The sequence below is a fragment of the Gavia stellata genome, chromosome 3 (genome assembly GCF_030936135.1).
Source record: "Gavia stellata isolate bGavSte3 chromosome 3, bGavSte3.hap2, whole genome shotgun sequence".
Classification (NCBI taxonomy): domain Eukaryota; kingdom Metazoa; phylum Chordata; class Aves; order Gaviiformes; family Gaviidae; genus Gavia; species Gavia stellata.
The window spans coordinates 45020387-45032901 of record NC_082596.1 but is presented as its reverse complement, the minus strand read 5'-3'; positions in this window follow the sequence as shown (position 1 = coordinate 45032901).

Sequence of the window (12515 nt, the reverse complement as noted above, 5' to 3'; positions counted from 1 at the left end):
GTCCATTAATCAAATTTTGACTATCACCATTCATTAATTTAGGGTTTGGTCCTTTCAGTTTTCAGTAACAGGAGTATTACTCACTGAAGTCCACATATACAGACTGTGGTAAGATAATGCATACAGTACTTTGAACAAGTTCTGAACATCCAGCACAGAGGAAGAGAGGTAAAACAGTGGCTTTACGCTACCACCAAAACTGCAGCCAGGCCCCAGTTTAAATTAAAAGTAATCTCAAGGATGATTTATGTCAAGCAATGATTGCCAAAGCTTGAGAACACCCTGCTTACACATAATTTTTCTACAGTGAGTTAGAAGGGGCAACAGAGAAACCAATATGGCAATTTTCTACCTTTTTGTCCTCTACCAAAGGGGAATCCTGGAGCAGTCAGTGAGGTGGATTTAGCAGTAGCTCTGTTGGCAAAGCCATAATAGAATGTTTTATTCTTGAAAGTGATACTTTTAACTGCTGTAAAACAAAAGTGACAGAAAAACCTTTCTTCTCACAAAATCCCTTGTTTTGGTGGTGTGTAGCCACATGAGGATGCAACAAAGGAGTTAGACATTGATATCTTTTTAAGAACCCAGTGATCTTGTCCAGTATTTCACAAGAATTTAGTCTCACATGCACGCACACATAGACATGCGTTATACATTTGTTGATCTCTAATTTCTTTCTCCTCTTGACAGAGCTGTATAATAAATCAGAAGGGGTAACAAGCAGAACTACCACACAAGAGAGATGAACTGGAAAAATGCATAATGGTGTTTATGTTCATAATTTACATTCAATTTGCAGTTTCATTCAGAACTCCAGCCCGATAGCCAGTTACAGTCTGTTCAAGTGAGTTAGATAAAAGATTTTTATTATTTCTGTTGAACAATCTCTCAGTTTGCCTGTAAATAAAATTATTTGTTCTATTAAAAACCACTGAATTCTCTCTAGGTAATGAACCATTTGTGGCACAATCTGTCCACACTAATAAAAAGAGACGCCTGAACAGGAAACTTTTATCTGAATTGGTAAAACAGAAGCACCGGTTCTGGCACTTCTCAAGTTTGTAATTATGGAAAAGAATCTGTCCAGAAAAATGAACGTCAAACTTAAACTTAATAAAACTGAAGAGGGGAAGACAACAAAACTAAACACACACCTCCACTCTCTTTACAGAGAAAAAGAATTTCCAGACAGTTTCAACTAGCTTTCAAAATACATTTTTGTAATTTGTTACCAAGAAAAGCAAAATACTCCTAAATGTATGCAGTACAATACCAAATAAATAGGTTTTCTGACAGGTTTTTTAGGCAAACAGATGAACTGGCCTATGAAAAGACACAATAATTTATGTCAGATATTAAAACACTAACAAAATTTGTCATGGAACAACATGGCAGCTTTTGATCTCAGCTTGTTCTAAAATGAAACGGTGTGTTTTTTCAAAAAGAGTCAAGGGCAGCAAAAATCAAAGCTGCAGAACATCCTGCAGACAGGATTTGTCAGAAACATCTGCATTACAGAAACAACACACAACTTGAAGCTCACTAGCTGACTAAATTTGAAAGATCTTTGTCATTTCCATTTTATTTTCTTGAGAAGTGAGACTGAAAAGCCCTTTGCTCCAAATGCCTTTGACTAACTCCCACACTTCCTGCTTATTTCCCCAGCCAAGCCACAGAAGAGGCACAGAGTCAAGGTGTTCTGCTTCCTCTGCAGTGCAGTGCAGTACAAGGCTGGGAAATCTCCATTTCAATTCTCTTAAGGGGGGGGAAGTCAGTATTTTCAAACAAAGTTTCAATTTGGGGAAATACACATTTCTGCATATCATTCCAGCAGAAAATTTTAAATCAGTTCTACTCTTCAGTTCTCACATCTGGGGAAAAAATGTCCTCCCCTAACTGGCAAGGGAGGCTAATAGGGTCCCCTCATCTTGCTGCCATTTTTCCACCCAACACAGAAGGAATAGGTACATGGACTGTAACCCTCATCTGTGCTAAACATTCTTGGTTTCTCATGAATTCCTGGACTCTGAAACTAATCCCTTCATTTCTACCCCCAAACCCATGATCTCCAGCAGTGGGAATACACGAGCCCCTTGTTCACAATAAGCTGTGTATTTCACTCCACATCTTCTGCCTGAAGACCTCCTGCCCCTTTCTTGCCCCTTAGTGATTGTTCCATGCCCACATTTTTGTTCTTCTTCAACTACAGGTCAAGTCAAAAATGAAACCTTTTCATTATTGAGAAGCCTTTTTCCAGAGAAATTTTACAGCAAAAAAAGCCTTACCATTCAGCCACCTAGGACGGGAGCAGTGATGGGACCTAAACAGGTCTTTGCTATCCATACAGCCTATACTTTCTGTTATAGATAACACTTTGTCACAAAGGAGATCAGTTTGCTTCAGCTGTAATCATAAATCTATAACAAAGGACTCAATCAAGTTGTGAATATGCTACGCTAGCTACAAATGATTCCAAGTCTACATACATTCCCAGCTCTGACATTTAGTAGAGATGGACTTTGTCACAACTCCCTTATAACTGCGTAACTATTCTATTCACAAAATTTGACCTTTTTCTCCAGAGACAGCCTGAAGGATGTTCAAAACTGTGTGAATTGAAGATATCCAAACCTTGGAAGAGGTCTGTAAACACAAATGGAGAAGTGGTTAGGTGAGCACAACTCTTTCTTCATTTGCTGAGAACTCATTCTTGCAAAGTGCTTTCTTGCAAGCCTAAACAGCAGGCTTAAAGCTAACTCTCAGATCTCTCTTGATTGCTCACACGGCACATAAAGAAAAGCTTAGATACACTGCATAAAAGCAGGATCCATTTCCCATATTCCTTCCCTTACAGAGCAATACAAAACCTAGCCATACTCCAAAAGCTGTAGCTCTGAATGATCAAACGCAGCAAATAGCTGATGGTCCTAAAACCAGCTTCGCTAAATCCACTCTTCAGTGACCAAAAGCTTGCCCTAAATTTCAGTCCCCAGTAACAAGTACACAGTAAAGCCCTGTGTTCTTATCTAGGGAAAACATATTGCATAGTGCACATTCCTGTCTCATGCTCTTACTAAAGGAATGCAAATATAGCTACAATCCTGCCCTAGAGACCCACTAATTTGCATTTTTTTCCTCATAGAATCATTTTGACTTATCAACATGACTATAAGTTATCTGAAACATGAGGTGATATGGTGAACTTTTCCTCAGAATTGCTTTTAGAAACTGGCAGAACCCTTGATTTACCCTTTTACTAAGTACCTAGTATGCCAACCACAGCCAACAATTTAGAGCAAAATTCTGGATCTGGGGTGAAAACTTATTTTTCCTCCATTCATCAGAGGAATGCACTTCAGCATACACTTTTTCCCAGGTCACAAATAAAGTATACTTGCCAAAGCAAAGCTTTTAAACAAATGCTTTATATATGTTAGTATGACTTCAAGGATTTATCTACAAAATTTTAATGTTCATGTTATACTTTAAGGTCAAATTAGTATCTTTTCTGTATAAGAAAGACACTTTTTACATCTCTCTCTCCTCATTTGTATTTTTACATACAAGACCTCACAGACTGACTTCAAAATTTAACTTTAAAAAGAAGAATTAATATTACAGTGCATTAGCCATTCTTGGGGCTCTTCCAGCCCATTATTAAAATTTTAACATTGGTCAAACTTGGAAAAAGTACCTTAGTTTTCCACCATGCCAGAACCAAAAGTACTAGATACTAGAATTCAAATGCAGTGCACCCTTCAGACTAAAATATGAAGGAGTTGATTTCTAGTTAAGACCTATACTTAAGAGGCACACAATTTAAGTATGAACATAGTCAAGACACAGATATCTCTTTTGTGCTTGCCTCACTTAAAATTAAGATTTAGGAGTCTGTTAAAGTAAACAATACCTGTAAAAGCAAGTACAACTTGCTGTTTAAGATAGAGGATAAAATACAGACACAGAAAACAATCTTGACTTATCTTTTCCCTTTCCTTTTATTTCTACCTGCATGTGGCTGCAGCCTTTAACCTGTTCAAGCTCCATTTCTTTAGGGGATGACATTTGGATTGTGCTGGTAATTAGCCTGGGGAGGCAAAGACTAATGACCCCAATTACTGCTGGAGGCACAGCTGGAGAGTCTTAAAAGCTCAGGTTTATCAGAGTGTGTGTGGGGGTGGAGGGTGTTAAAATACAAACAGAACAGCTTTCCTTGAGCTAAGACATCTAAATAGGGTTGCAGTATTCTTGCTATGTGTTGTAAATTGAATTTCTTCTTTGGGAAAAGCGGTTTTTTGCATCCAAAATTAAGGGGTTTTTTAAGTAATCCAAATATTAAAGATGGGCTGATGACAAGGAGAATTTCTGAGAAATATAAGCACCATATTAAAAATGGCCACATGTATTCAAAAGCACCTTTTAGTTCTTTAACTGTGTAGCCCTGTAATAGGGTATTGCCACCATTAGTAACAGATCAAGTTCTTGCACTGAGTTTGCGAGGCCTCTGGACCCCTACATCTGAGCTTTCCTTCACCTGCCTGTAGCTTTGTTTTACTCGGTTTAGCTGTGACAGCAATGTCTCTGGTTGACTTGGTGCCTACACCTAACCTGTTTTATTCATGCTTGTTGTATGGTACAACCCTAGTTTTACATAGATAGCAATAACAAGCAGTTATTGCTGGCAGAAAGAGATATTTATGATTCTCACACAATACTGTAGTGCAGAGAAATGCAGCCCTGGTATGAGAGCAGAGGCCTGGAAAGTGAGGACGCAGGAGGTGGCGTAGGTAAATACTGACATGGGATGGTAAAAGATGGGTCCAGCTTTTGGTACTGGAGACCCCACAGCTGTGTACAGCTCTATAATTGTCAGTTAAAAAACAAAACCAAAACAAACAAACAAAAAAAGACCTGGAGCTGGACTGAACTGGTCTTTGGGGTAACAAAGAGAACAAAGAAATAGCATCTATGCAAAGAGTACCATATAGAGTAAATCTGGATATACCCTGGAGCTGCAGTGCAATGAAGAAAGAGAATGATATAGAAGTGTTAGCAAACATACAAATGGTGGATCCCAAGTGGATCGTGGGAGAGGAAAGCAACAACACAAATATCATATTCCTCCAAGTGAAGGACTCCGGATACTGGTGACGTGTCGTAACACCCCTCCACATGCCAAACACCAAAGTGAAGACACTGACCTTTGGACCCAATAGAGTAGGGGAAGGGTAAGCATAACCCCAGGAAGAGGGGTAGAAGTGTATGTTGCAATTTTTAAAATATTATTACTATTATTGTGACATTTTCTGTATCAGTATTCTGATTACTTTATTCTTTGTTTTTCTGTACAATTAGGTGCAGGCTAATGATGGTGCTCCAATTAGGCTATTAAGATTTCCATTATACCTACAATAAGTTCATGGCTTTACAGACAGATAAATATATGTGTATGCACATATATAAGTTTATTTTTATATATATAGATATTTATTTTTATATATCTATAAGGCATGCTTCCATTCCCCGTAAACAAGATTCTGAGCATAACACTTCATAGTTTATTAAAACACTATAACTTAATCCCTTACTGACAGTTGTTTGCTTCACAACACACCTCATGATAGTTCAAATCAGCCAATTCTTAGCAACCTTACATCTCTATTATTGTTGCACTGTTGGATATCTTGCCTTTCTGATCATCCAAAATGGATGTCTTGCCCTTCTGACCTCCTGCAAAGAGATCCAGGAACACAGAGTGCAAGGGCTGTCTAGTAGCAGAGGGCTTGCAGCAGCTATTCAAGGCTGGCACTGTCTGCCTCTAGTAACTTCATGCTTAAAAATATTAGAAGAGTTATAAAAAAAGTATTAACAGAAACCATTTGCAAAACTCTTTACAAAGAGCAAGACAGGATTCCATTTCCTCTGAGAACATGACTATTTTGAAAAAAAACCTAAGCATTCTGCTCGTCAGATCATAATGAAAATCTAGGTATAAAGTAATAATAGCTTTATGGGACTACAGTATAAAATGTACACTTAATTTTACACAACATTATCTATTCATATTCTTCTAAACATGTAGGAACTTTCCTCCCCAAAATTCAGTCCAGCTGCATGTTTTTATTCTGCTTCTGCAGAACTTGTGAATGTCCCATGCAGAGCAAACAGACGTCTGCCCTGCTCGGTCTGGGAACGCAGTGAGTACACGCTCTCCTCAGGCCCACCACACACACAAAATTTGTTCTGCACAAGAGCTGCTCTTCATTTTGCTCAGAGGAAAGATCACTCCAAGTCCAGGGCAATGGTGAGCTCTGTGTGTCCTAAAGCTAGCTACAAGGATCAGTTGTGTAGCATGTAACTCCATTTTAAACCTCCATTGGGAAAGCTGCTTTTGGGAGATGGCCTCTTTCATGGTCCCAAGGCTACAGTAGGGAGCAAATGTAGAGGACTGCACCATCTTCCTAGGTGTATTTTTTATTTTGCTGTCAGCAGTATGGTATTCCTTTGAAGCACTACGGTGGTTCCATTGTCTATTATGAGAGCTTTCATGTGTAAGAAGTGTGCATAGAGCGTGCACAAACATAAGCAACATTAGAGGCTTTGTATTTCAAAGATAAGAGAACTTGAAGATATACCTCAGTATCACCTTGATAATATTTCCTTTTTACATTTGGTGAAATGGTAACAATCCATTTCAAGACACAGAAAAAATAAACCAGATAGACAGCTATGTTTTATTTTCCTTTTGGAGACAGAATTTCTCTAAAGTATTAATACAGTTTTTGACTTACTGAATTTCAAGTATTTTCTGGGAATAAATGGACCCCATGCATGTTTAGTTTTGTAGTTACATGCCTGTTCAGTCTGTTCAATGCTACTGATCATGACCACACAGGGATGGCCAAAGCTGTCAACAAATTAAAAATTCACTATCCAGCCTAGTCCTGACTCCAGATGAACATCTCCAGGAACAAAGACATTGCAACTAAGCAAAACAGCTGGGCTAAATATTGTACACATGCAAGATCAACACAAGAAGGGGAAAAAAATTGGTCACATTTAATTTAGTTTTCTCCTCTGCATTGGATTGAATTGAATTCACACAGTCATTTAAGGATAAAATGTTAGCAAATATTCACACTTATGAATCTACATATGCAGAAGTACAAAAGTTAGCTAATGTTCCTAGGAGTACATGTTCTTCCTAATATCTCCAATTTCTCCTGCGACACAGCCCCTTGGCCAGTACTGTAAAAGCTTCATCGTTTCATGCAGCTGAACTGCTCATTAGTACAGTAGTTGATAGCATTGCATTAGGCAGCACACATACTGTGTCGGAGCAGAAGATAAGAAAGAAAATGAAAAGTAGTAATTTTCTTTTGCTCAGGCTTTTTCTCCACTTCCATGTGATTTGTTAGAATGCACTTAGTAATTTGACAGCATTCTTTTTTCCCCAGTCAAGTTCCAGCAGTACTTTAACAGTGCCCCAGGGTGCCTGTCACTCTCTGACATCTGTTACAGTTGAAGGCCATCAGCTGGGTTTGCATGTTGAAAGCAAATTCTCAGTGGGTTCTGCAATTTCTCTGCGCTGTTGCTGTGCAGCAAAGTAGTATCTATTGATCACTGACTGGAACTGTGGTAGGTCAACAATTACTGCTGATGGGAGCTCTCTTGCACCTCAGTGTAGCAGCATGCATTTATGTTGCTCTAAATGAGCAGGTGGAGGGGAGGGTACGTGGGTATATAAGACAAGGAACGACTCTGCCCCTGAGAAGCACTTTTATAAACAAAGAAACTTTAAAGCACTTCAACATATAAAAATAAAACCACATTATCTAATACAGAGTATCCATCTGGCACAGAAAAAAAAAAAAAATAAAGAGGCCAGGAAAATTGAAACTTACACAAGACTAAATTAAACACCTACATTAAAAAGTCAGAGATGATAACGAACTATTCCTAAACTCTCTCAATACTCCATCCTACGTCTGATATTTCAAATACAAACACACACACAAGGAATTAAAGTATTCTGAGAAGTACTAAAATAATTTCTGTTTAGAAATGAAGCTATTTTAGAGAGTGTTTCTTCCGTTCCCTTTTACAACATTATAAGATTTTTCAACTTCAATCAATTCAATTCCACACTACAGTAAAAAATTACCATGCTAATTGTACATGGGAGAATTGTAGGTGATTGCACTCTTTTAAACAGTGCTACACAGATTTAGACAGTTGGGGTTTTTTGAGAGAAAATAGAGAGCATGAAATTCAAGCCAGAAATTCGGCAATGATATGGAATAACACGTTACTTTGTATCAGAGGAGGTAATACATAAATGTCAAGCCAGCCTCACTGCCCAGAGCCTTGGTATTACAGCGATTAGATTTCCCAAAGATCTCGTTTCAACCTTGGTTACTAAGACAGAGTGCAAATGGCCACAGGCAAGTATCTTGAATGAATGCAATTTGTGAAACTTCACTGTCAAGCTTGTCGGACAGTTAACAAATTTCATTTCTATCCTTCTATCTCATCTCCTTCACTCTGGAAAGAAACAGTGTTTAGAGTATATGCTCTACCAACCATGCCAAATGTACTGCTGCCAGAACAGGACCAGAAAAGCTGTTCTCAAGTTCCCTAGGCCAGCTCACATGTGGTTCTGTGTCTCTACTCAGTATGATCAACGTCTCTGTTTCTTCCCCGCAGTACCTCCTGGTGAGGACGCTCCTCTCCTGCCAGGCTACACAACCACCAGCGCTGGGACCTGCTGCCTTGGGGAGGAGGTCCAGAGGGACTAGAGTTCCCTCACCTTCCCCCCACCTCTGCATCTCCGGTCTCCCAAATAAACCTGAACTCACAGAAAAATGCAAGTCCTCTCCTCTCTGAGCAGAAATGATACTTTGTCTCTGAGACAACCCATAATACACCTTGTACCGGTACATTTGGTAAAGGGATACAAATAAGCCCTGTCTTAATCTTGTAAGCTACTCACGAACAGAGCAGAGTCTACCGCATTCATGGTTTCACCAACTCTATTCCCAATTTTGACATAAAAAGGAGACTAAAGAACAAACACACACAGACTGGCAGACTTTCTTCTACAAACAGAAAACTCCCTTCATCTGGAGAAAAGACCCTTTGCCAGTCTTACCATGACACATTAAGGATGCATTTGCTTCATGGTACCTCAGCAGAGAGCAGGGATGGGGGCAAACACCACAGGCAGGAGTTAGCAATGGTGGATTTCCATCAACAAGCAAGAAAATATTAACTAGAAACATATGTAAATAGAAAAAAATACATTCTTTATTTTAATTCATAGCAGACAGTTTTAAAGTTGGCGGCTGCACTTGAAATATCAGAAATGCCTAGAAAATAACAGGACAAATAACTAATAAAATCAAATCTGAAATTTATGAAAGCACAAGCAAGAGCTGTTTGAATTACTCACGTCAGTATGACTTAGGCAAAGGGGCTAAAGCATTTCTATTAGTGCCTCTTTCCACTGCTTACAATGACACTACGTGGAATTAAACCATGGCAAGAGTCTTGTTGCTTTCAAACAAAGAACATGATTTGAGACTTGTAATAAGAAAGTAAGAGACAGAATTACAAATGAAGTAGAATGAAAAGGTTTGTGGATTCAGTCATACCCAAACAAACAGTTGGTAATAACTATAATATTTAAGATGCTCTCTTTTGGAACAATAACATTTAAGCAATGCTTCCTCTGCATTGCTTAAAACTTTGAAAGCATAAAAAGTACAGCAGGGCCATGTACTTTTTTCTCTTAGATACGTATCTATTTGTGTCATATTCAGCGATTCTATACCATCATTGAATACATAAAAACATCTTTTCTGCATCTCTAAAACAGCTGTTTTCCCTTCCTGTGTTTAAAATGACACAGCAAAGTGCAAGTAACTTGAGATACAGTTCTAGTGCTGATGCACCTGCAGAATCAGTCACAGCAAGTACAATTATATGAGCGTGAAACAAGTCAAATACAGACACACACAATTTATTCAATCAACTGATAAACTGTTCAGGCTGCATTTTTCGTCTTCTGCTCCAGTCCTTTCTGAAATAATTTTGCCATGTGCAACCACAAACACTATTTTTGTGGCCTCTGATTATAATGTCCTCATGCTTTTCTGCTTCTAGGCTCTAGTTCTTCAAATTCACTATCATGTCTCCAGTAACTGAACACTTCAGTTTAGCCTAACCTGGTTTTCTTATAATAATTTAATTGCTTGCTTTGTCAAGCCTTAACTTTGGATACCACAGGAATCTACAACTGCAGATCTGCTGCACACCTGTTTATGTTGTTGTCTTCCAATACCATAAGATTACCTCTTCAACAACTTCAGATCCTTCTCAAAGTCTTCTATGTTTTCTACCTCCTTCTGAATCTCTTTATCAATCTCACTTTCATGTGCTTTGGGGCTTGGGGTGTGTGTTTGGTTTTTTGTTCTTGTTTTTTAAATCTTATTCAGTTTACCTTACTCAAATCTCTCTTGCCCAGTTAAATAAAAAGAAAGCAAATAAATAACCCTGGAAACCTTTTCGTTGTTGTTGTTGTTGTTGTTAACACCTCATTCTTTCATTCAGGTAGTTTCATAGTTTAGTTTTTTTCTGGCACCCAGCAGCACAATGCATGCTGGTTCACCCACAGTTTCAGATATATCCAATGAGAATATGCAATAATGGAAAAAAGGCTCCAAATTCTTTTTCCTTTGCCATTACTACATAAAAATATGTGCAATATGACCAGCAACACAGAACTTTAAAAGGTAGTTAATGACATTTTTTTAGCCTTTACTTGCAATCTGCTTTTAACAATATAAACCAAGACTAGTCACTTCATTAAGAATTTGAAAATATATAAATAAAAGATATGTTTTCATATTCTCACATAATAATACCCTGATAGAAGTTGTATTTATTCTATTTAGGTTTTGTTTCTTACTGCAAATGAGTGGTTTAGGCCACTTAAAGAATCACCGTCAAGGGTATTGGCAAAAGCAATTTTAATACAAGTTTATAAAAATGCGACTTAACAGAATTCGATGGCAAGGTCCACTCTATTACTTACTAAAACATACAAAGGAAAATCAAATTAGAATCAACTCAGAATGATTTATACAGAGAGAGAGAATGGAGAAACAAAGGGATAAAGAATAGGGAAGACCCTTCCCTTGAGTCATGAGGTTCAGAAAAGACTCCCTTGCTTTCTAAACTTCCCAAAGAGGAGTTTTGGTGTGGCTGAATCCAGACTTCATTTCAGACTTGGTCTCAGACTTGGTCAACAGTTTATGTCTAAAGGAAAAGAGAGGGTACAAGGGATAAAGAAATCCTCCTGTTGAGTCATGAGGTTTAGAATAGACCCCCTTGCTTTCTAAACTCCTTCTCAGAGAGGAATCTAGGTCCAGCTAGGTCTACTCCTAGTCCCAGACTTGGGTAATGGGTTTTATCTAAAGGATTATGTGTATTTAGCAGCAATTTGAGGTTCATTCATAGTTTGAGGTAAATGAGCATGTTAATCACAACAATAGCTTGATTACAGATTGATTCACACGCACACAGACATGAAGCTATGGAGATGTATAGATATATACCTGTTAAAAAAATTCCCCTTGAGTTCTGTGAAAATACTCACTTCAAATGTCTCGGCATTCCTCAACAGGCCAGGGTTGAGTCTCAGGGAGGCGAGAGTGTTAGCCCAGGTTGCACTCCTCCAAAATTTCACAAACCATAGAGTTTGTGAAAAACTCTGATAGGCATCCCACTCAGAGGGAGATGCTGGTTGCAGCCCACAGCGGTCCACAAGAGTTCAAAGGGTCTCGCTTGGGACTGCTGTTTATAGGTTCGCAAGATGATTGGCTTTAGTAAAATGATGGAATTTCTGTAACCGTGGTGTCGTTCCACTTGGGTTAGGATCCTGATAAGGAGTGTTCCAGGGCTGTTAGGGAATGACGGATCATCCCATTCTTCTTGTTCTCATTACCCACCTCAATCAGGTAACAGGAGTGCCTGGTACAGTCAGTGCCATTCCCTGCCTTCACCATGTAAGACAGTTCTTGGAACGGTCAAGGGACGGTTAACCACCCAACTCATTACACAACGGTCAGGGCCTAGCTGGATTTTCTGAGATCGTAGGGAGGCCCAGGAGAGAGGGGAAAGGAATGCACCACCACATTTCTAGACTGCTTCTATTTACTTTCCCCACTTCTTGCTTGATTAAGAGAATTGACAGGTTATATAAGTGTAAGCCTTTTGAGTGGTGTAAAAAAACCACTAGATTTCTCACACTGACAATAACAACTAAGCAGAGATAGAAAAAGAATAAGCTTAGCAAATGTTTAATTGCTCTATGAAAATGGGTTCTGTGTTGATATTGAGCTAAGTTTCCCATTTAGCACCCTAATGAGCAAAGAGAAAAATAATTTGAAAAATCAAATCCTTATCAGCCAGGTAATCTGCATAATATGCATTTTTAGGTCTCTGCAACATTG